Source organism: Chrysochloris asiatica, unplaced genomic scaffold, assembly GCF_000296735.1.
Source record: "Chrysochloris asiatica unplaced genomic scaffold, ChrAsi1.0 scaffold00204, whole genome shotgun sequence".
In the NCBI taxonomy this organism is placed as follows: Eukaryota; Metazoa; Chordata; class Mammalia; order Afrosoricida; family Chrysochloridae; genus Chrysochloris; species Chrysochloris asiatica.
The window spans coordinates 3,848,733-3,872,675 of NW_006408722.1; the positions used below are offsets into that span (position 1 = coordinate 3,848,733).

At 40.7% G+C, this 23,943-nt stretch overlaps 1 protein-coding gene across 1 annotated transcript in view; it reads right to left on the minus strand.

Annotated features, from left to right (window-relative positions):
* The window catches only part of SIAH1 (siah E3 ubiquitin protein ligase 1), a 37,423-nt gene that overhangs the window by 12,987 nt on the left and 493 nt on the right, over nucleotides 1-23,943 (minus strand). The gene's annotated exons all lie outside the window — the stretch shown is intronic.

A 23,943-nucleotide genomic window follows, 5' to 3' on the forward strand; every position in this document is an offset into this window, starting at 1 on the left:
TGAATGTGAAACTGATGATGTGCCCTGTAAACTTTCACTCAATCCACAATAAAAACCTTAAATTAAAAAAAAAAAAAATCAAACTTGGTTATAAACAAAATAATGCTGAGGAAAACAAAGTAAATCTATTTTAGTTTCTAGACCTGTAGCAATGGGATGTGGTATTTTTAAAACTAGCATGTATTTGTTCTCCTAAAAATTCAATTGTTTCTGAAAATGATTCTCAGAACTTAGCAATTACAGAATAAGAGTCTAAGAACAGTGGTGGTTCATCAATTGGGAAAAGCTGGGAACAAAGGACCTGATACCTGACAGAGTCTGAACAAGCATGACCACAGTACGGGAAAGAGGAAAACCCCCAACTCTAGTGTGTACAGTACACTTGCATTTTATGACCCAAAGTACCATATTCTAGAACTGCCAAAAAAGACTAGTAACCACCAGTTTGCCTGGAGTACATTCCAGTTCATGATGTCCCTATGTGTGTCAGAACAGAACTGTGCTTCATAAGGTTTTCAATGGCTCATGCTTTGAAAGTGGACCCCAATTCTTTCTTCCAAGGTGTCTCTGGGTGGGCTCCAACCTCCAACCTTACAGTTAGCAGTTGAACATATTAACCAGCTATTCCACCAAAAGACAGAATATACTTATTCAGCACCTATATTAGGCACTATGCAAGATCATGAAAAATGATAACAGACAAAATGCCAAAGTAGGTGTGAGATGCCTGGAAAATGTCTAAAAGGAAGTTCTGTGTGCCACAGTGGGGTAAAGCAGTGGACTGCAAAGTCGGTTTGACTGGTAAGGTTGGCGGTTCAGACTCACCAGCCACTCCTTGGAAACGCTATACCGGGTCGCTATGAGTCAGAACCAATTGGACGGCACTTAACAACAACAAAGTAAGTGGTACAGGCTGTCCCTGGATGGCAATAATTCATCATCTAGGGAAGCCCTACAGTGGTCCAGTGGCTCCACAGGAGAAAGACCTGGTGAGCTGCTCTGTAAGCCAACTGAGAAAACCCTATGGGACCATTCTACTCTGTCACATGACGTCACTATGAGCTGAAAATTACTCTACAGCATCTAACAACAACAATCAGATTCTGATTTTGTAGGCTGTGCTGGGGCTTGAGACTTGGGGGGTTTTTTTAAACAAAAAAAAAGGTCTCACGCTAATGCTATGTTAGTTATGACCCACACTAAGTAAGACTAAGTGAACAAGGAGCACCTTAAACCAGGAAAACCCAGAAGGGTGGTATCTATGAGGCCAAGGGAAGAGAAAGATGTCAAGAAAGGCCTATAAAAACTCACATGTGTCTCAATATAAGTCTGAATAAATTACCATCTTATGATATTGTTACAGAGAACTTGTATTATTTTTATAATCAGACAAAAAAGGGTTTCTGCTGGATTTGTTTTGTTTTTAAAGAGAGAAGGCAACAACCAAATATGTTTATACATGCAAAAGCTCAAGGAATAAATACAGCACCCATGTCCCCTTCCTAAGAAACATACTTGGAAGAAAAAAAAAAAAAATCAAACTAAGTAATTTAGAAATGTATGTTTTAGAATAAAAGGAGTAAAGTCAGTCAACAATTACTCCACTTAAACAAAGAATTAACACTAAAAAACTTTGCTTCACTCATCCAGGGTATCTATCTCCAACACCTAGGACAAAAGCCACGCTAGAGAGGTCATCAGAGTATTTCTGGAAATTCTGGGTAAACGAAAACAGCATGTACAAAACTAAACCTTGGGAGAACAAACAAGATGGCGGATTGGGTGGAAATGCAGTGAGGAGCTCCATCAGCAACAACACAAAATACCAGACCAAGCAGGCTCAGGAGATGGTGCCAGAACTCTGAACTACATATAAAGGAGTATTTAGATGGTTGGAAGGCTAACAGCTAGGGAAATTTGTAGCAGAAGCAAGAAATCCACTGCTTACTAATTCAAGAGCTCATTTGCTCCTGGAGCGCCATCTTGGGCGAAACCAAGCACGGGAAGGATCAGAGCAGCCACAGACACCTGACAGAACCATGGAGATAAAGATGTGGACAATTTTATTATTTTCTGTTTGTTTCTGTTCATTGGTCTCTCAATTTCTGAGAACCTTCATTCTGGTGACTAGAGGGGGTGCCTGAGCGAGTGGACACCCCACCCTAGAGGGTTCTAGTACTCATGTGTACAGATCCCCTCAAAGTTTAAAGTGACGGTCTCCACTTAACACCAAACAGCAGCACAAAAAGGCCACAGCTGGCACTGAATTGTTTATCATTAGGAAAAGGCCAGAACAGAGATTGTGGAGCGGGACAGGCAGACTAAAAAGGAAATAGGCTGAAAATTAAATCCTGAGTTATGTCACAATGACCAACAGTGGCATCTTGAAATTTCTCAAGAAGAAGAGTGAAAAGGGAAGCCCAGCTCCTGATCACATCTACCTGGAGGCAATCAGAAGAAACCATAAAACATAGCAAAATACACACCTAAGTATTAAGGCCACAGATAACTCCTGAATATGCCCAGAAAACAGAAGCAGGTGACCATATCAGCACATGTCCAGAAACGAGATAAAGTGACTGGGGCAAATGAGCTGGAAGTAGACCTACATTCGATACTGCAAGATAGGCAGGCTTTGGAAATGCCTAAGAAGGAATTCAGAAAAATTATTATAATATGTATCAAAACATTATACAATGGAGTCGAGAAAAATAAGAACTCAGCAAAGTGCTACAGAAACAATCACATACAATAGATACAGCATTGGAAACAATTCAAAACCTACAGAAAGATGTCCAAATGATTAATAATAGAAATGGACAATACACCGAAAGGGTAAAGGAGTAGAACTGAAGAAATAGAAGCCCGAACTAGTGAGCTAGAAGATAAATCTCTCAACACTACTAAGATAGAAGAACAAATACAAAAAGGATTTAAAAAAAGCTGAAGAAGGCCTAAGATTCATGTTGGATAACATGAGGAATAACATAAGAATTATTGGCATTCTAGAACAGGAACAATCAAACAAGTCCACAGAGGAGATAGTTGAAGAGCTTCTGGAATAAAATTTTCCTAACATCCTGAAAAGTGAAAAGATAAGCATTCAAGAAACTCAACGAACCCCAGGAAGGACAGACCCTAAAAGACAATCGCCAAGACATATAATAATCAAGTTCTCCAAAATCAAAGATAAGGGCAGAATCCTGAAAGCAGATAGGGTAAAGAGAAGTGTAACATACAAAGGCAAGCATATCAGATTAAGCTCAGATTTCTCAACAGAAACCATGCAGTTAAGAAGGCAATGGGGAGACATATATAAAATCCTGAAAGAAAAAAACTGCCATCCAAGAATCCTCTACCCAGCAAAGCTGTCAAATACAATGGTTTAATCAAAACATTCCAAGATAAACAGAAGCTAAGGGATTTTGCCAAAGCCAACCCCTGCTATGAAAAACATCCTAAAGGAAGTTCTGTGGACTGAGAATCAACAAGAACAGACAACAACCAGAGAATGACGTACATGGCAACATCACTCTGAACTCAGTCGACAAATGAAGAGTCAAGAACAGAATAAAATGAAAAGAACAGAGAGGTCAGTTTAATTTAAATAAAATTATAAGATCTTGGAGATGAGTCTATGATCAAAACAATTACAGTGTGAAAGAAGGTAAACACAGAGGAACAGAGATCCAGATGGTGGGAAGGTCAAGTAGATTACAGTATAAAATAGACTGTTTTAAATGGAGGGAAGAGTTAATAGGATCTAAGGTAACCACAAAAGTGGGGTTGGGGTGGGGGGTTTAGTCTGGGTGTTGGGGAGGGCAATACAAGAAGGGTGAAGGAAGCGGCAGAACAAGATAGTTTGTATGGCCTAAGTGGACAGAGGTACATAGTGATACATGCTCAACCTTGGAACAATAGGGTTCTGTGACACAAGGATCTAGGAATAGCTCGAAGAGGGGAAATAATACTAAAATGATTGACAGTGTTATGAATATTGGTTCCCCTTGCCTATTACTGTTAAATAGACACTTGAGTGGGACAGAAAGGAATGTTGGGAAACATGATTACAGAAAACTTAGAAGAAGCCCATCTTCAACCTACAACTGATTGGAATACCTAAAAGGGGTTCTAGAACTTGCCAGTGAAATAGGCCTCTTGCAAAGCCTTTGCAGAGTATAGGGCCTTAGGTGGAATCCTGAGTCCCATCCAGAACCTTTTAAGGTGGAACATTCGCACTAGTAAGGACAAGCAGACCAGCCTGGCACTAAAATACGTCTTCAAAGAAATATCATCAGGAAAAACCCAAAACAAAAATGTCAGCATGACTGGCTTTTACAAGAATAAGCAAGCTGTTCACCAGGAAGCCATCAAGGCAAACAATCAAGTTTCCTAAAGACAAACTTCTCTCTTAGACTGAAACTTAAAGGGAACACACAAACAGGCATGTAAGCTTGCTGGTGACCACATTGGTCTACTGGTGAGTGGAAGAGGAGGAAAGCCAGCAATGAAGAAATGGGCTGAGTTCAACCACCTGGAGATGAGCAAGAGAAGAGGAAGGGCTGGTTGGTCCGAAGTGTGGACACCTGGGCCCATGGACAAGGACAGCCACAGAGGACTAGAGCTGAGAGTGAAGCATCCAGCTGATATGAAATGAGGGGAGAGACACAAGAACACCCAAACTTGTGGACAGTACCTATCTGACCTAGCCTCAATGGCTTGATAATCAGAACTTGACTAGAGGAAGATTAAATCAAGGAAATAAGGGTAAATTGGTACAATTTGATGAGCCTGACCTATACTCATGAAGACAGTAACTCTAAACACCAACAGAGACAGAGGGAGTCTTCACATCAAGTATCAATGCTATCCCCTTTGTACACAGGGTAGATAGGGATGGGCAACTTAGACACTGGCTACATAAAATGAGGGGACGATAAAGGCACAAAGTGACTGGCTTACAAAGTTTCAAGAGGGGGTTTAGTTTAAGAGTGTGTGTGGGGGGGAGAAAGAGTCCCCAATGAATAGTTTTCATCTTGTCTAGATGGGTCTGGTTAAAAGAGATGGGGATAACAATCCGTCTAGGCGGAGCTGATGAAATGAAACGCAGATGGGTCACTTGTGATACAATAGTGAATAATTGATATCAGGACTGATTGTGAGGGTTGGAAATGTAAAGGTAGACATTTTGGAACAAGGAAGGAAGTGATTAACTCTCCAGTCTAGAAGCAGAGGTCTCTAGGACCATCAACAGAGAAGAGCCAAGAGTGGGACCCTACCCAGAGAAGCAGCAAGGCCCGAGATAGAGGCAGAGACGATGACATGGAGTGATGAAGTGGCTGGGGACTTTGGATCTAGAGAGGGAGAAGGACTGTGTGCTCAAGACTTGGGGTGGGGAGGGAGTGTAGGGGGCAGGTTTGCAGGGTATACCTTGTGGTCGGTTGCTGATGCATGGAGGGGATTGGAACCATGGCAATGAAACGATATACGAAAGAATGAATGTAAAACTAAAGTTCTCTCATGTAAACTATCATATAATTCGCAATAAAACATTTTAAAAAAAAGAGATGGGGATAAGATTGATGTGATTCAACAGTGAATAATTGTTATCATGACTGACTGTGACAGTCACAATTGTAAAGGTAGAAAAGTTTTATAACAAAAACAGGAGTGGTTAATCTTACAGTCCAGAAACAGAGGATCCTAAGACCATCAAGGGAGAAGAGCACAAGCAGAATGCAGGACCTTATCCAGAGACGCAGCGATGCCAGAGACGGAGGCAGAGATGGGGTCATGGAGAGGGGGAGCAGCTGAGGACTCTAGATTCATGGGAAGAGAGGGACTAAGAGCTGGTGGCCAGAAGACTGACTTGCACACTGTGCCCTTTGGTGGTATAAATTTTTATATATCTCTGAGTGGTGTTTTTTTAAAAAAAGCTAAAGTAGATAGAGAGAAATATTGTTAACTGATGGAGGGAGTTATAATCATTGCAATGAAACAAGGTGTATGATTTGTTGAATGTAAAATTGATGATCTGCTCTGTAAACTTTCACTCGATCCACAATAAAACCTTAAAAAAACAAAAAACTAAATAGACCTCATTCATCCCTAACATCCTTGGCAAGAATGTATCTGTTGCTTGATATAACCTTAAAAAGAATTCACAACAGATATAAAGTAACACATTGTCAAGTAAATACTTTTATCACTGTTGGCCATGGATTGTAAATCTTTATGGGAATAGACAGCTTCATCTTTCTCCCTGAGTGGCTGGTTGATTTGAACTACCAACCTTGCAGTTAACAGCTCAATGCCTAATCCACAGTGCCACTCTCATTTATTACTATAAAAGTAATCTTTTAAAATTGGGTATCGGTTGTTAGGTGACTCATATCGACCTTATGCACAGCAGAACGAAACACTGCCCTATCCTGGGCCAACTTCACTATTGTTGGCACACTTGAGCCCATTGATGCTGCCACTTGCCAATCCATCTTGCTGAGGGTGTTCCTTTTTTTTCTCTGACCCTCCACTCTACCAAACATATCTTTCCCCCTCTTGACAATATGTCCGAAGTATGAGAGACCAAGTTTGGCCATCCTGGCCTCCAAGGAGCACTCTGGCTACACTTCTTCCAACACAGATCTGTTTGTTCTTTGGGCAGCCCATGGCACTTTCAATATTCTCCTTCAACACCATAACTCAAAAGCACCAATTCTTCTACAGTCTTCCTTATTCACTGTCCAGATTTTGCATGCATATGAAGTTATTGAAAATACCATGGTCCTCAAACTGGTTGGTATCTTTGCTCTTCAACATTTTAAAAGGGTCTTGTGCCACAAGTATAGGTAAATACTACAAAATACTTCTTACGCCTGTGATATCAGAGTTTTATAAACCCAACTGATTCCCAGATAACAACTACATTTTTTAGTAGTGTACCTGAAAATGTAGTTGTGGTGGTGGTGGTGTGCCATCGAGTAAGCTCCAACTCACAGTGACCCTGTGTAAATCCAAGGCTGTAAATCTTTACGGGAACAGAACGTCTCAATTTTTTTCCTGTGGAACGAATGGTTGATTTGAACTGCTGACCTTGAGGCTAACAGTCTAGGTCATAATCCACTATGCTACCATGGCTCCTTGAAAACGTAGCTATATGTAGCAGAAAAAACGCTGCATTTGGTTGAAATCAGAAGCTAAATCTGAATTCCTAACTTGGCTCTTACTAAATATCTTTATGTTAGACAAAATTATAATCTTCTATGTCTCCAGTTTCTCATCTGTGAAAAATAATCACCACCAACCACAGATCTAAGGATACAAACTAAGACCAGGTATGTGACGTTTATAAAGCAGTAACAGGAGTCCTGTCCTGAATAACTAAATAAAAGACCTAGATTAAACTGTAAGAGTATATTAGAAATTTGTTTTAACCTGTGTGCATTTTAACTTCAATTTGTTGTTGTGTCTGAAAACTTGTTGTGAAAGAAGCTGTATTAACTTGGCACCTGCCTACCTACAAGGCCCTGTGCCTGGCACTTCACACAAAGTAATTTTTTAATCCTCATAAGATAGTATGTAGTATCTCCATTTTGCAGATGAGGAAATTAAAAAAAAAACAACATAAAGATTAAGAGGCAGTAAGAACAGAGCCACACCACTTAGTCTCTGAGTCATGTCTTCTTTAAAATAATCTTACAGAGGAGATGCACAATGTCTTCTCAACACTTAACTTATTATTAAATGCTTATTGCCAGTCCAGATTTAAAAATTATTTTATCTTAACTTCCGGTTCATATCTGCCTCCTAGGTTATCCCCACTTGAGGGAGATGGCCAAAGTTGAACTCTGAACCCCAGAGACTACTTTACCAATAGCCTTCTCCTTCTCACTGGATGGCAACTTCATCTTTCCTGTCCAAAACACTTGAATCCATCCTTAACATTACACAAGTATCTAACCACCAAATCTTCTCTAGACTTTCTGGAGTGACAGATGGTAGATGAACCCTGAGATAATATTTAAACCTTAAACCAAAAATACCCTCTAAAGCCATCTTAAAATAATAATTCACTTTCCACCACTCATCTCTGTTTGTCATACTGTGGTGGCTTGTATGCTGCTGGCCGCTATGCCAAAGGTATTTTAAATACCAGCAGGGACATCCAGGGTGGGCAGGTTCCAGCAGACCTTCCAGACTGAGACAGACTAGGAAACCAGTGAGGTGACCACTTCTGAAGGGCTAGCCACTGAAACACTCACGATGAGCAGTGGAATATTGTCTGATACAGTGCCAGAAGATGAACCTCTCACATTGGAAGGCACTCAAATATGGCAGGGGGAAGAACTGCCTCTTCAAAGAAGAGTTGACCTTCATGATATAGATCCAGCAAGGCTTTTGAGAACTTCATTTGCTGGTGGGGCACAACTCAAAATAAGAAAAAAACAGCTGCAAACATGTATCATGCTTGGCAAAGTAGAGGGTCAGTTAGGTAGATTGACATAGTAACAGCAACAATTGGATCGAGCATGGCCATTGTAAGGATGGCAGAGGATCTAAAAGTGTTTTGTTCAGAACAGACTTGACAGCACCTAACAAACTTAACTAGTGAAAAAGGTCTGGAACAGTCTATCTAGATGAGATCAAACTGACAACAGCAACATGAAAGACTACCTAGGAACTGTAGAGTGCAGTGAATTTATGTTAATGAAAGAGAAACAACTTACAAAAGAAAGAATGGTTGCAAAACTGGAAAAATGTAATCAAGGTCACTAAATGGTATAGGCAGAGACTGTTGAATTGAGAGGTTTTGTTGTGTATATTCTCAACAATATAAGTAAAATTTAGGAGAAAAAAATGACTACTGCTCACTAACTCTACCAAGCCACTATTGTCTCTCACTTGTTTAACAACAATATCCTTCCACCCACTGTTTCTATCCTTATCCCCAACCCCACATCTATTTCTCAGTATGTTCTGAGCACAACACAGAAAAATCCAATTAAAATGTATATTAGAACACGTCTCTGCTCTGCTCAGAACCTTACTATTGGCTACAGAATCAGTCGTAAAACCTTGACCCTACACAATATGGTGATGTGTACCCATTACCTATTTGACTTAAACTCTCATTTCATTCCCCCTCACTCAATGAACACTGGCCTTCTTCTATGAAAAGGCTAAGTAAGATGCTCCTTTGAACTCTGCCTTAAAACACTTTTCTCCTGTATATCCACACAGCCAACTCTCTCACCTCCTTGAAATCTATGCTTACATGTTACTACCATCTCCAGAAGGCCTGCCTTGTCCACTATTTAAAATTGCAACCAGTGTCCTGCTCATTGAGCCCTCCAAATGCACTTCCTAATTCTATATGCACTGCTAATCCATCCTTCCTTTCCCCTCCTCTTCGCTATTCCCAATCTCTAGTTCTTTGCCATAAAATTTGCTAACTTCTCCTGGTATGGCACTGTAGGATAATCCCTGGACTGTTAACCACAAGGTTAGCAGTTTAAACCCACCAGCAGCTCGTAGGATCACACTATGACAGCACTTAATAACAGGCTATAAAAATAAGCCTTGGTGACACAGTGGCTAAAGTGCTTGGCTGTGACCAAAAGGTTGGGGTGTTTGAACCCACCAATTTTTTGGAGGGAGAAAGATACGGCAGTTGGATTCCATAAAGACAGCTGTTTAGGTGTCATCAAGTCTGTTCCCACTCATAGCAACCCTATATTAGGTTTCTAAGGAGCAGCTGGTGTGTTTGAACAGCCACCCTGTGATTCACTGCTTAGCCTACACAGTCTCGGAAAACCTATGGAATAATTCTACTTTTATAGGGCTGCTACGAGTCAGAATCAACTTGTTGGCAGTAAAAGGTTTGGTTTGGTGGGTCAGAAAACTATCAAAGAGCTCTGGTGGTGCAGTGATTAAGTGCTACCTGAAAGGTCAGCCACTGGATTCCACCAAGCACTACACAGGACAAAGATGTGGTAGTCTGCTTCCATTAGAAAGACAGGCAAGATGACAGGGAGCCATCAAGGCAAGCAATCAAATGTCTTCAGTAAAAATCACCTTCCAAGACTGAAACTGAATGAGAACACATAAACAAGCATGTAAGCTTGCTGGTGACCACATTGGTCTACTGGTGAGTGAAGCTGGGGAAAAGCAGCATTGAAGAAATGGGCTGAGTTCGACCACATTCCATAGACTCCCGTAGACCTGGAGATACACGAGAGAAGAGAAAGGGCTGGCTGGTCCAAAGTGTGGACACTTGGGCCCATGGACAAGGGCATAGCCACAGAGGGCTAGACTTGAGAATGAAGCATCCAGCTAATATGTATGAAGTGAGGGGATATGCACAAAAACACCCAAACTTGCAGATAGTACCCATCTGATCTAGCTTCGATAGCTTGATGATAAGAACTCGACTAGAGGAAGATTTTTTTTTTTTTAATTTTTTTAATAAAGGAAACAAGTGTAAATTGCTACAATTTGATGAACTTGACTTATACTTATGGAAGCACTAGCTCAAAATACCAAGTGAGAGGGAGGAATCGTCACATCAAGGCATCAAGGATCATTTCCATCCCCTCTGTACACAGGGTTGATAGGGATGAGCAACTTAGACTACCTAAAATGGGCAGAGGGGAGAAGTGTCTGGCTTACAAGTTTTCAAGAGGGAGTTTACTTTTACAGTGTGCAGAGGAAGGCAGAATCCCCACTGAATAGTTTTCATCATGTCTAGAAGGGTCTGGTGAAAGGAGATGTGGGTAAGATGCTCATGATTCAATAGTGAGTTAATTGTTATGACTAATTGCAATTGTCATAATTATAAAGGTAGTTTTGTAACATAAAGGGGGAAGTAGTTAATCTTACAGTCCAGGAACAGAGGGACCCTAGGACCATCAAGGTAGAAGAGTAGGAGCAGAATGTGGGACTCTATCCAGAGAAGCAGCGACACCAAAGATGGAGGCAGAGATGAAGACATGGAGAGATAGAGCAGCTGAGGACTCTAGACTCATGGCAAGAGAAACGCTGTGTGCTAGCAGCCAGGAGGTAGGCTTGCAGAATGTACCCTTTGGTTGTTTAAACGAGTCTATAATCCTGAGTATTTTTGTGTACAACCAAAAAAAAAAAACACAGAAAGAATAGAAGGGGATTGTAATCATTACAATGAAATGAGTGTAAAACTGATGTTCTCCCATGTTCCCATGTGAACTATCATTCAATTCACAATAAAAAACTTCTTTAAAACAACAGGAAAGAAAAGACCAACGGGGATTTCAGAAGAGACTCTGAAACTTGCTCTTGAACTTAAGAGTAAACTCAATGGAAAAAAAGACAAAGTAAAAGAACTGATCAGAAATTTTCAAAGGACAGCTGGAGAAGACAATTATAATGAAATGTCCAAGCCCTGAAGTTAAAAATCAAAAAGAACATGCTCAGCATTTCTCAGGCAAAAAAAGTCAAACCCTGACTTGCAATATTGAAGGATTCTATGGCAAAATATCAATGCAGGAAGCACCAAAAGAATGAAAGGAATACACACACAAGCCCTGTACCAAAAGAATAGTTCAATGTTCAGCCATTTCAGGAGGCAGCATATGAATTGATGGAATTAAAGAAAGGAAAGAAGTCTAGACACTGAAGGCATTAGCAAAAAACAAAGCTCCAGGAACTGACAAGAATACCAGTCTGAAATTTTCAACAAGCTGATATAGCACTATGCCAAGAAATAAGGAAGACAGCTATCTGGCCAACCAACTGGAAGAGATCCATATTTGTACACATTCCAAAGAAAGGTGCTCCAACAGAATGCAGAATTTATTTGTTGTTGTTGTGAAGTGCCGTCAAATCGGTTCTGACCCATAGCGACCCTGTATAGGGTTTCTGAGGGACAGCTGGCGAGTTTGAACCACCGACCTTGCAGTTCAAATGGCTTTGCAGTCTGGTGCATTAGCCCACAGCACCACATTAATATTGCACATAAGTAAAACTTTATTGAAGTAATTCAAAAACAGATACAGCAGTACATCAACAGGGAGCTACCAGAAATTCAGAGAACATTACTAATGTTGGCTGGATCTTGGCTAAAAAATAGAGAATATGAGAAAGATGTTTATCTGTGTTTTATTTATTATGCAAAGGCATTTGACTGTGTAAATCATAACAAATGAAGAAGAATTCCCATTGCAAAAATTTGGAATTACAGAACATTTAATTGTGCTCATATATAAGACCCTCAAAGAGATGGACTGACACAGTAGCTGCAAACAATGGGCTCAAACATAACAATTTTAAGAATGGCACAGGACAAAGTTGTTTACTTCAGTTGTACATGGGATTACTGTTAGTCAGAACTGGCTCAATGGCACCTAACAATACTTAAAACAGCCTGGCACATAGCAGAAGCTTAGTAAATACTTTTAAATGAATAAATAAACAACTGAGTTTGGTACTTTTAAGATGTAGCATCAAAACATAGGAAGCAACAGTATAATGTTTTTACATACTCAAAGAAAATGATTACCAAATTTTTCTAAATGTGTGAGGACAAAACAACGTTATCAATCATACAAGATCTGAAAACATCATCTCCATTGTGCATATTCTCAAGAAGCTCCTGGAGAACAAACCTTTTGAAAACAAGGGAATTGAGCAAAAACGACAGAAGACCCACCCGAAAAGAAAAGTTAAAGGGATACTAAGGATAATAAAAAAGAACAATGCCATAAGAATAGCTTAACATGACATCCAGATAACGCAAGTGAACTTTTAAACACGTAGCAAGGAAAGTAAAAAACAAAGCAAAACATTTTAAAAAATAAAAAAAGCTTAATAAAGAATACACATTAAATAGTGCAGAGGAACAGTAATCACAGTTCACTGCATGGTTCCAATAGTGACTAATTTTCACAGCCATAAAAATGTAAAAATAGAAAAATATAGCAATGGGAAGGGAATGTTCATGTGGTAGGGGGTCATGAAGATAATGTTCAAGAAAGCCAACAGATAATGTCCAAGACTGAAATCTAGATGTATTAACAGAAGCATGTTATTTTGAAACAAAGAAAGATGGTTCAGTATAAACACCAGCTAAACTAGGTGAAAGCTCTTGGCTTAAGAAAGGTGATGGGGGGAAGGGGAAAGTAAGGTGATTTTTATCTCAACAAACTGGTAGACATGAAATTAGAACTCTAGTGTGCATGAAAAACTCTTTAGAAACAAAGGAAAATGAAGTTGAGAAACTTGGTATGAAAGACTTCACAAACTGTATGTTGTTAAGTGCCCTCAGTCAGTTTCGACCCATAACAACCCTGTACATGGTATTCAAGAAGCAGCTGGTGAGTTTGAAACCACCCAACCTGTGCTTCAAACCAGCCTTGTGATCGAGTGCTTATCCTACAGTGTCAGACTCGGACTTGTATTGTTAGCAAGGAAACAGCAGTTATAAATTTGCTTCCCAAGATTTTGATCCAAAGACTGATAAAGATGTAGGGAAAGAACCCGTCCAGTGCTTATTCTATAGCACCACACCAAGACTCCATGTAGACATATACTGGGACAGAAAAGGAGCATCCAAACTGAAGGCTATGGTGAGGAAAAAGGGAAAGGAAGGTCAAGTTTAGAAGCAGAAACCACAGAAAAGAGATGAGACTACCAAGTTACAGGCACACAAAGTACCAAGAACTGGAGGAAACAGCAAGGATGAACAGTCATCATTTTGCTTTTACAGTTCAAACAAGTATAATTATTGACAAGTGGAATTTTAATGGAAAAAAATATCTAAAAGACTCAAATCAGATCAAATAAATTAACTTTAAAACATATATGGCTAAAAATGAAAAGGATAAAAAATATATATATGGCTTAAGTATATATATGAAACACACAGAGACTAAAGCTACACCAAAATATTTACAATGGTTACTTTTTGACAATCATAATATGGAAGATCGTTGTGTGTTTGTGTATATAAAAACACCACTTTTCTGTATTTCTCAACTGTTCCATAAAACACAAGTTATTTTGGTGCTAACAAAGGATTACATTTAGAAGTTTGATGCTTGATATGATACATGCAAATTTATTTTCCTATACTTTCCTAATAAATTGCTGTGACTTCATATACAAATCAAAGCATCAATGGAATATTGCTGTTGTGTGCCATTGGTCCGACTCATAGGGACCCTGTATAGGGTTTCTGAGGAGCAGCTGATGGGTATGAACTGCTAAACTTGTGCTTATCCTACAGTGCCACACCAGGACTCCAATGGAATATTCTTAGGTCAGAATCAAATACTGGTACAGGCTATGTGAATGAACTTGGAAACTATTATGCTAAGTGAAAGAAGCCAGGAATAAAAGATCACATATTCTTTCTGTAAGGAGCTCTGGTAGCATAGCGGTTAATGCGAACTTCAAGGTCAGCTATTAGAAACGACCAGGTGTTCCATGGGAGAAAGATGAGGCTTTCTGCTCCCTTTAAGAGTTACAGCCTCAGAAACCCTATGCAGGGTCGCTATGAATCGGAAGACTCCACAGCATACTACCACCATTCTTTTTGTTACGCAGTATTCAGACTAGGTAAATCGATAGAAACAGTACATTGATGGTTGCCAAGGACTGCGGATAAGGGGAAATGACTAATAACTGTTTTGGAACTAAATAAAGATGGTGCTTGCACAACATGTATTAAATGCCACTGATTTGTTTACTTTTAAATTGTTACTATTATGTATGTGAATTGTAACTCATGAAAAGAGATGACTCCCAAACAAAACTCAGTCTATAAAAATTGAACTCCCAAACTATCTGTAATAAAAGACATCCAAGCTGAAGAAATGAAATGCAGACGGGTCTCTTGTGATACAATAGTGAATAATTGTTATCAGGACTGATTGTGAGGGTTGGAAATGTAAAGGTAGACGTTTTATAGCAAGGAAAGGAGTGATTAACTTTCCAGTCTAGGAGCGGAGGTCCCTAGGACCATCAACAGAGAAGAGCCGGGAACGGGACTCTACCCAGAGAAGCAGTGATGCCTGAGGCCTGAGATGGAGGCAGAGACAATGACCTGGAGCAATGGAGCAGCTGGGCAGGCCTTTGGTTGGCTGATGATGCATGGAGGGGATTGTAACCATGGCAATGAAACAATATACGATAGAATCAATGTAAACTATCATATAATTCACAATGAAACATTTTTAAAAAAAGACATCCAAAGCACAGTAGCTCCATACAATAAGCACTAGACTGTGAACTACATGTTCTGTGTTTCAAGTCTGCCAGCAAGAGAAAGAGGAGACTTTCTGCTTCCATATATAGAACCGATTCCACAGCATTTAACTACAACAAAGTTGTCCCTAAACCCTGTTGCCTGAGTCAATTCACTAATAATTCTTTACAGGACAAATTCCCATAAATTCCAAGGTCCGGGAAGGATGGTGCTGTAGGATATGCACTGGACTCCACACCAGCAAGTGTACAAGCCCACTTATTACCTACCATTTCTTTCCACCCCATTAAAATAGAAGTGAACCTATACCTGAGCACTGTCCTCTCACTTTCACACCTCACACTATCACCTGTCTTACACCAATCTATCCCTCCCTTTCTCTACTGGATCATTTCCTCCAGCCTCTGACCGTGATCTAGTATCTCCCATCAGGATCATGACACCACATCCCCAATTTTCCTACCCCATTTGGATCATTTTGGTTGTCTCACAGATACCTCAAACCCAACATACTTTACTGATACCCTCCTACTTACTACTCAACCCCACCCAGGTCTTTTACATCTTGGCAAATAGTACCACAATTCACATACCTGCTCAAGCCAGAAATCTAATTCCTTCCCTTCCTCACCTCTCAAAATCATATCACCTCTCATCATCCATCACCTCTCAGTAAGTCCTGTGAATTGTCTCAACTTATCTCAAATCTACCCATTGCTCTCCATTTCATCTCAGTCCAGTTTACAACTGATTAAAAGAAGTCTTCTAATCAAGCAATTCTCCAAACAGCCAAAACAATCTTAAGAGTTTAAAAACAAAAACAAATTACTACTTCTTTCATTGAAGTCCTGTTATGATGTAGTGGGTTAATGCACCAGACTGAAAAGTCATCTGAATTGCAAGGTCAGCGGTTCAAGCTTACCAGTCTCTCCTTGAAAACCCTATACAGGGTTGGAACCAACTCATGGCACGTAACAACAACAACTTCTTGAATTAAAACCCTTAGAAGGCTTACCACTACACTTCAAATTCAAATTCTTTGCTTTGCAGAATCAGATACCCATCTAGTCTCCTCTTCAAATCACTAACCATTTGCTCCAATAACCCACCCTTCCCTAAACTCCTGACTCAGGGCTATCACCTTTAACTCCTTAATGCTCTCTCCTCTCCTCTTCAAAGGGCTAGCTCCTTCTTATCCTTTTATATACTTAAATGAGCTCTGGACTTCCAGTGTGGCACTACAGGATCAGCACTGGACTGAGAACCACAAAGTCAGCTGTTCAAACCCACCAGCTGCTCCTCAGAACCCTATACAGGGTTGCTAAGAGTCGGAACCAACTTGACAGCAGTTAACAATAACCACCTCAGACTTCTACCCCTCCAGCCTCATTATTCCAACTGCAACATTTATAGACTCCTTTACTGTTTTGTGGCAGGGAGCTTTCAATCAGTTTGTGGGAAAATTCCATTGTCTTTCAATGTCATTTCTCCACGAACTCTTTTGAAGTACATCTCTTTTGAAGTACATATCACAATTTATAATTATTTTTATTCTGTCCTTATCTCCTGATGGCATGAACATTGTGTTATATATCCTTTCACCACACGTTCCTATTTGTACACAGAGCAAACCATCTGAGGGGATGGAGTATATGAAGAGTATGGAATCAGTATTGGAGAAAGACTCATTAACAATCTGTGATTTGCAGATGACATAACCTTGCTTGTTGGAAATGAAGAGGACTTAGACCAGAGTCTTCAGTATGGGTTGCACATCAATGTAAAGAAAACAAAAATACTCACAACTGGACCAATAAATAACATAATGACTTGGATCCAAAGTCAACACTCACGGAAGCAGCAATCAAAGAATCAGAATATGGACAGCATTACGCAAATCTGGGGCACAAGACCTCTTTCAAATGTTAAAGAGCAAAAGTGTCAGTTTGAGAACTAAGGTGCATGCACTTGACCCAAGTCATGGTATTTTCACTGGCTTCATATGCATGCAAAAGACAGTGAATAAGGAAGACCACAGAAGATTCCATGCAGCTGAATTACCAGTGTTGGAGAAGAATATTAAAAGAACCAGGGAGTGCCAGAAGAACAAACAAATCAATGCTTGAAGAAGTACAACCCAAATGCTCCTTAGAAGTGATATTGGCGAGGCTTTGTCTCTGGTACTTTAGACACATCAGGAAGGATCAGTCCATCATGCTTGGTAAAGTGGAGGATCAACAAAAACAAGGAAACCCACAACAAAAGAGGAAAACTGACACAGCGGCAGCAACAACAACCTCAAACATAACAACTGTGAGGATGGCGCAGGATCAGTTCTGTTGTGTATAGTGTTGCTATGTGTCGGAACCAGTTCAATGGCACCTAACAACAGCATTTCCCCATTGTTGCTGTTAAATCAGTTCCGACTCATAACAACCCTGTATATGGTTTCTGAGGAGCCACTGGTGATTTTGAACCACTGACCTTGCCATTCAAAGTATCTTGCAGTCCAGTGTTTATCCTACAGCATCACACCAGGATTCCATCTCTCCATTAGAATGAAAGCCAATAATAATCCCAAATCCCATTTCCATCAAGTCAATTCCAACTAATAGCAACCCTTGCTTCCAAGGCTGTCAATCTTCATGGGAGAAGAAAGCTTCATCTTTCTCCTGAGGAGCAGCTGGTGGGTTTGAACTGTGAATCGTGCTGTTGGCATTCCAGTGCTTATCCTACAATGCCACCATGGCTCCTAATTGACAAAGTAACATTCAGTAAGTTTTTTTTTTTAATAATTAAGTACTTTCAAGTGTCAGGCAAAGGAGCTCTGTCTGATAGCATAATGGTTATGAACCGGGCTGCTAACCTCAAGGTCAGCAGTTCGAAACTACCATCTGTTCTACAGGAGAAAGATGAGGCTTTCTGCTCCCATAAAGATTTGCAGCCTCGGAAACCCTGTGTAGGGTGTCACTGAGTCCGAACCAACTCCACGGGTACTTAACAACATGTGTTAGGCACTCCTTTGCTCTCATGGAGCACATAAATAATCAGTGATAGAGCCAAGAGATATTCCCAGGTCCACAGCTTAAGACCTGTGCTCTTAATCACTGAACCACACTGCCCCTCCAGTATTAGGAAGTGTTGGGAGGGGAACAAAAGGGGATAGGCAACAATCAGCTTAATAGTTGTGCTTGTACTAATGAAAACTAAGGCTTAGAGAGGTTAAGTAGCACAGATAAACGTTGTTAAGTGCCATCAAATCAGTTCTGACTCATAGCGATCCTGTATAGGGGGGTTTCAAGGAACAGCTGGTGAGTTTGAACCACCGACCTTGTGGTTCAAAACGACCTTGCAGTCCAGTGCTTTATTATAATACGACAGTGCCATATCAAGACACACCAGAACATTGTTGTTGTTAAGTGCTGTCAAGTCAATCCCGACCCACAGAGACCCTGTATAGGGGTTTCTGAGGAGCAGCTGGTGAGCTTGAACCACCAACCTTGAAGTTCAAACAGTTTTGCAGTCTAGAACATTAACCCAGAGCACCACACCATTGAAGGGATTAAATACAATCAGATGCTAAAGGAAACAATGTTCAAGAAACAAAAAGAATAAAAAGAATCCAGTTTGACTAGACTACATAGTAGGGCAAAAAGGAAAAGCATGATATAAGGCTGAAAAGAATATTAAGGGGAGTGTGAAGGTATTAGTCAGTCATTCATCAAATATTTACTGAGCACCAACTACATGCCAGAAAAAGTATTAACTCCAAGGTAAACAAGGGTGTCTAATACAAAGTCCTTAGAGAGATTTGTCTATTTGAGGAGGCATCCAAACAAAACAAAACACCCTGCCACTGAGTCAATTCAAGTCTTTGTGACCCTACATGACAGGAGAACTCTCCATAGGGTTTTATCAAGACAGGTACATTTTCATAGGAGCAGCGGCAGGTAGGTGCTACCTTGTGGTTGGCAGCCGAATTCTTAGCCTGCTACACCACCAATGTTATCAAGTTGAATTCTACTCATAAAATCCCTGTGGCTCAGAATGATGGTGTGTCGCTCCTTGGAAACCCTTTACAGGGTCCCTAGGAGTCAAAACTGACTCAACAGCACTAACAACAGGGTTTCCAAAGACTGTGAATCTTTACAGGAGCAGAAAGCCTCATCTTTCTCCCTCATAGCAGCTGGTGGGTTTGAACTGCCAGCACTACAGTTGGCAGTTCAGTGCTTATCTTACAGTGCAACCAGGGCTCCTTTTATAGCCTTTAGTAGGAAGAACTGTTAACCTACCAGCTGCTCCTTGGAAATCCTATACAGAATCGCTGTCAGAACAGACTCAAAGACATTAACAACAGTAGGAAGAAGATACGTTATATTTAGTAACTTGCAAGTAAAAAATGGAGAGTAATCAGCTCAGGAATGCTTATATACATGTAAGAACTCGGACTTTATAATGAAGGACTTCTAGTGTGGCACTGTAGGAGCAGCACTGAACTATTAACCTCAAGGTTAGCAGTTCAAACCCACCAGCTGCTCCTCAGAAACCCTATATAGGGTCACTATGAGTCAACGGCACTTAACAATAGCAAAAACCATTTCAGACTCAACTGTTAAAAAGATCACTTAAACTTCAGTGGAAAGAACTGGAGGAGTCCTTCTCCAGGGACTGATCCTGACATGTCCGTGCATTCCATTTAGAAGGTAGAGGGGAACTCTGATGATAAAATGGGTTAAGAAATAAACTAATAACCAAAAGGCAGCGGTTCAAACCCCCCAGCTGCTACACAGTAGAGAGATGATGAAGTCTGCTCCCATAAAATTTTACAAAAACCACAGAAAACAGTTGTATTTTTTTTATTCCAAAGGATAAGTTGGATTTGACTTGATGGGCTGAGAAGTTTGGCTATTGCTGTTGTTGCAAAGTACCGTCAAGTCACTTCTGACCCATAACGACACTGCACAGGGTTTCCAAGGAGCGACTGGTAAGTTTGAACCGCTGATCTTCCGATTCAAATCAACCTTGAGGTCCAGGGCTTATCTTACAGCACCACACCAGGTTACAGATAGAATAAAAGGATTAAATGTAAACGGTGAGTGAGAGAAACAAAAAAGCTAGATCTAAGACTGAGATAGCCAGACAAGAGAAAAAAATAGGGCTTGATGAATGAGTGAGAAATTAACAGACATGGATGGTCAGAAAACATAAAGATTTTAGTTTGAGACTTGTAAATCTGAAGTACCTTCATACACACCCCTTCAGGCAACAGAATATAAAGGTTTAGCAAGCAAAGAACTCTAAATTCCATCAACATATGTATAGGGAGGTCAGGAAACATGTATGTATTAAGTCTGTGGCATTGGGGACACAAGAAAGAACAAACTATATAGAGCAGACACTTTAGTAAATATAGTTATGGAAGTGAAGTTACAAAAACCATATAATTACAGTGCATTAGAGATATTTAACATAATAATACCATTAAGGAGAGTTTTTGTACAGAAGAAAAATCATTACTCCTGGTTTTTGTTTGTCTGTTTTGAGGGATGAGGATCTGAGGTTTTCCTACACTGGATTTGTCTAAAGTAAGATCTGTACACACACACAAAAAAAAAAAAATCCAAAATTTTTTGTTAAGTACAGCCGACTCGGTTCCAATTCATAGTGACCGTGTATAGGGTTTCCAAAGAGCAGCTGGTGGGTTTGAACCACCAACCTTGCGGTTATCTCATAAGGCAAAGAAAACAATCTGCAACCCTAAGAATGAGTAAAAAAAATAAAAAAATTAACCAACACCTAATTGCTTTAGAAACAATTTAAGTGATCACTGAGCATTATACAAAGTTACTAAACTAATTTACTAAACTAATTTGTCATCCTCACTATGTAAGACCTGTTTTCAAAACACTAATCTTAAATATTACTGCTGAAAATAAAGTCCTATTCTTCACTGCTACTGTTGTTAAGTGCTGTAGCATTGGCTCTGGTTCAAATCAACGCTGTATAGGTTTTCCAAGGAACATCTGGTGAGCTTGATCCACCGATCTTGTGGTTCAGACTTTGCAGTCCAGTGCATTACCCCACAGCGCCACACTTATGTCTGATTTCCCTTGTAACTTACATTAATTTTAGACTGATGTGGTACTAAAGATAAGCACTGGACTGTAATGTCAGTGTGAATCGCAAAGTCAATGGTTCAAACTCACCAGCCGCTCCTCAGAAACCCTACACAGGGTCATTATGAGTCCAAACCGACTCAATGGCACTTAACAACAATATAACATTCTACTGACAGATATTAATGAATTTGCATACTGATTTGCATTTTGTAGAACATTTATCCCGAAAAGTTAATTTTCATATCTATTAATTATTCCAGACTTCATACTTCAGTTTAAAATACTAAGCTGTTAATAACTTATGTTAGAAAGATGCTAAAAGGGTACAAAGCCTGTTCTGTAACATATCTAAAGAAAAAAAAAATTCTGGGTTAGGATTGCAACTAACCATTCCAGATTACAAAACCTAATCCTGGTGTGGCACCAAAAGATAAGCACTGGGCATCAAAGTTGGTTTGAACCACAAAGTCAGCAGTTCAAACTTCCCAGCTGCTCCTCAGAAACCCTATACAGGGTCACTATGAATCGGAGCCAACTGAAAGTGCTGTTGAGTCAATTCCAACCCATAGTGACCCTGTAAAGGGTTTCCAAGGAGCAGCTGGTGAGCTTGAACCACCAACTTGCAATTCAAACAACTTTGCATTAACCCACAGTGCCACACCAAGACACCCTCTATTAAATTACCAATTTCTATGATGCTGTGGCTCCTAGTGCACTGTAGGATCAGTACTGGATTGAGAGCCATAAGGTCCGCAGTTCAAATCCACCAGTTGCTCCTTAGAAACTCTATACAGGGTCACCATGAGTCGGAACCGACTAGAAGGCACTTAACAATGATGCTGTAGGATAAGCACTGGTCTGCTAACCACAAGGTCAGCAATTCAAACCCACAAACCTCTCCTTGTTGTTGTTAAGTACCGTCGAGTCGGTTCCGACCCATAGCGACCCTGTACAGGGTTTCCGAGGGTGTAAATCCTTACGGGAGTAGAAAGCCTCATCTTTCTCCCGCGGAGCGGCTGGTAGTTTCGAACCGCTGACCTTAAGGTTCGCAGCCCGATTCGTAACCACTACGCTACCAGAGCTCCTAGGACAGCCTATATAGGGTACCTTTAGTGGTGAAACTAACAAGATGGAACTTTTGAGTCTCAAAATCACAAAGTTTTCCTAACATTAACCAAATATGCTCCACAATTTAAGCCAATAACTACTTGATAAATTACCATCACCATTTGTCACAATACATTTTGCTCTTCGGTAACTTCTAAACGAGGGCTGACACCATTAACTCACTGTTGCACTTTTCCAAGTTAGTTAACGCAAAAATTCTTGAAAGCTAACTAATCCACAAATATAGAATTGTTCAAAGGATATCTGAATTTAATCTAATTTGATTTTTAAATTCCAAAGAGTACAAGATCTGTCCATTCAAATCCTACCATCTCAGAAAGCCTCTCAATTTATCATTCAAACCACCTCTTACTTTTTTACTTAAGAAAAAAAAAAAAAACTCTAATCATTTATAACTTGAATTCACAAATTTCGTCCTATGAACTTTCAACACAACAATCAATGCTAGGTAATTTCAGTGCACAGTTACTAAGTAGCAACAATTTTAACAACACACTACTGTAAGGCCTTCACTATTATCGCGCCAATTCTCCCAACAATCCTAAGAGGCAGGTGCTGTCATTTGACAAGAAAATTGAGAGGTTAAGTATCTTGCCCAAGGTCACAAACCGGTGGGGCAGGATTGGAACCAAAAGCAGGCAGCCCGACTTCACAGCCCGTGCTCTCAACATTCAATTTACCCTTGTCAGCCGCTTATCAGGAAATGGCCCATGTTAAGCTTTAGGAACTGTTCTACATCCAAGTTCATGACGTCCATGACTTTGACAAGTTGACTTTCCAAGCACACAAATTGGACTTCTCTGAATTCAGGGCAAACAAATTCTGAATCCTCCCAGAAATGGGCAGACGGCAAAAACAAACCAAAAAACACCTATGCATCGCTGTGTCCCAGGTTACCCGAATTCTTGAATTATAAATCTGGGAAATACAATAAAGGACCCCAAACTATTCGACAAAAGAAACCTAGAAAAGGCTGGGTTTGTAATAAAAGCTAGAGCTCTGCTGGCAAGCTGTTCACGCGATCTCTCCTCTAACGACATAAACAAGGGAGGAGACTGCATTCTCCGCGCAGCACAATGAAGCCTTGGCCCGAGCCAGAGAAAGAACGCAGCACAACTGGGGACGGCTACTAGGGGTGCGGGGGAGGGAGGGGAGGTCGAAGGCGCCCGCCCGCCCCGACAGGCCCCCGAGGCGCGGGCTAGTGCGAGGAGGGAGCTGCCCCGCCACGGCCCGCACTCAGCTGACCTCCGCCATGTTGGCCGCACTCCCCGGGACCCTTCACAACAAAGGCCGGCACGAGGGCGCGGGGAGTGCCCGGTGCCTTTCCTGGGCCGGGCCCGCCTACTGGGCGCGCAGGGGCCAGGCCTCGCGGAGGCGCTTCCCTTCCCCTCCCTCGGTCCGACCTCGCGGGGCCCGACCCCCACCGCGGACCCGGCCGGACCCAGGGTGCCGCGGAAG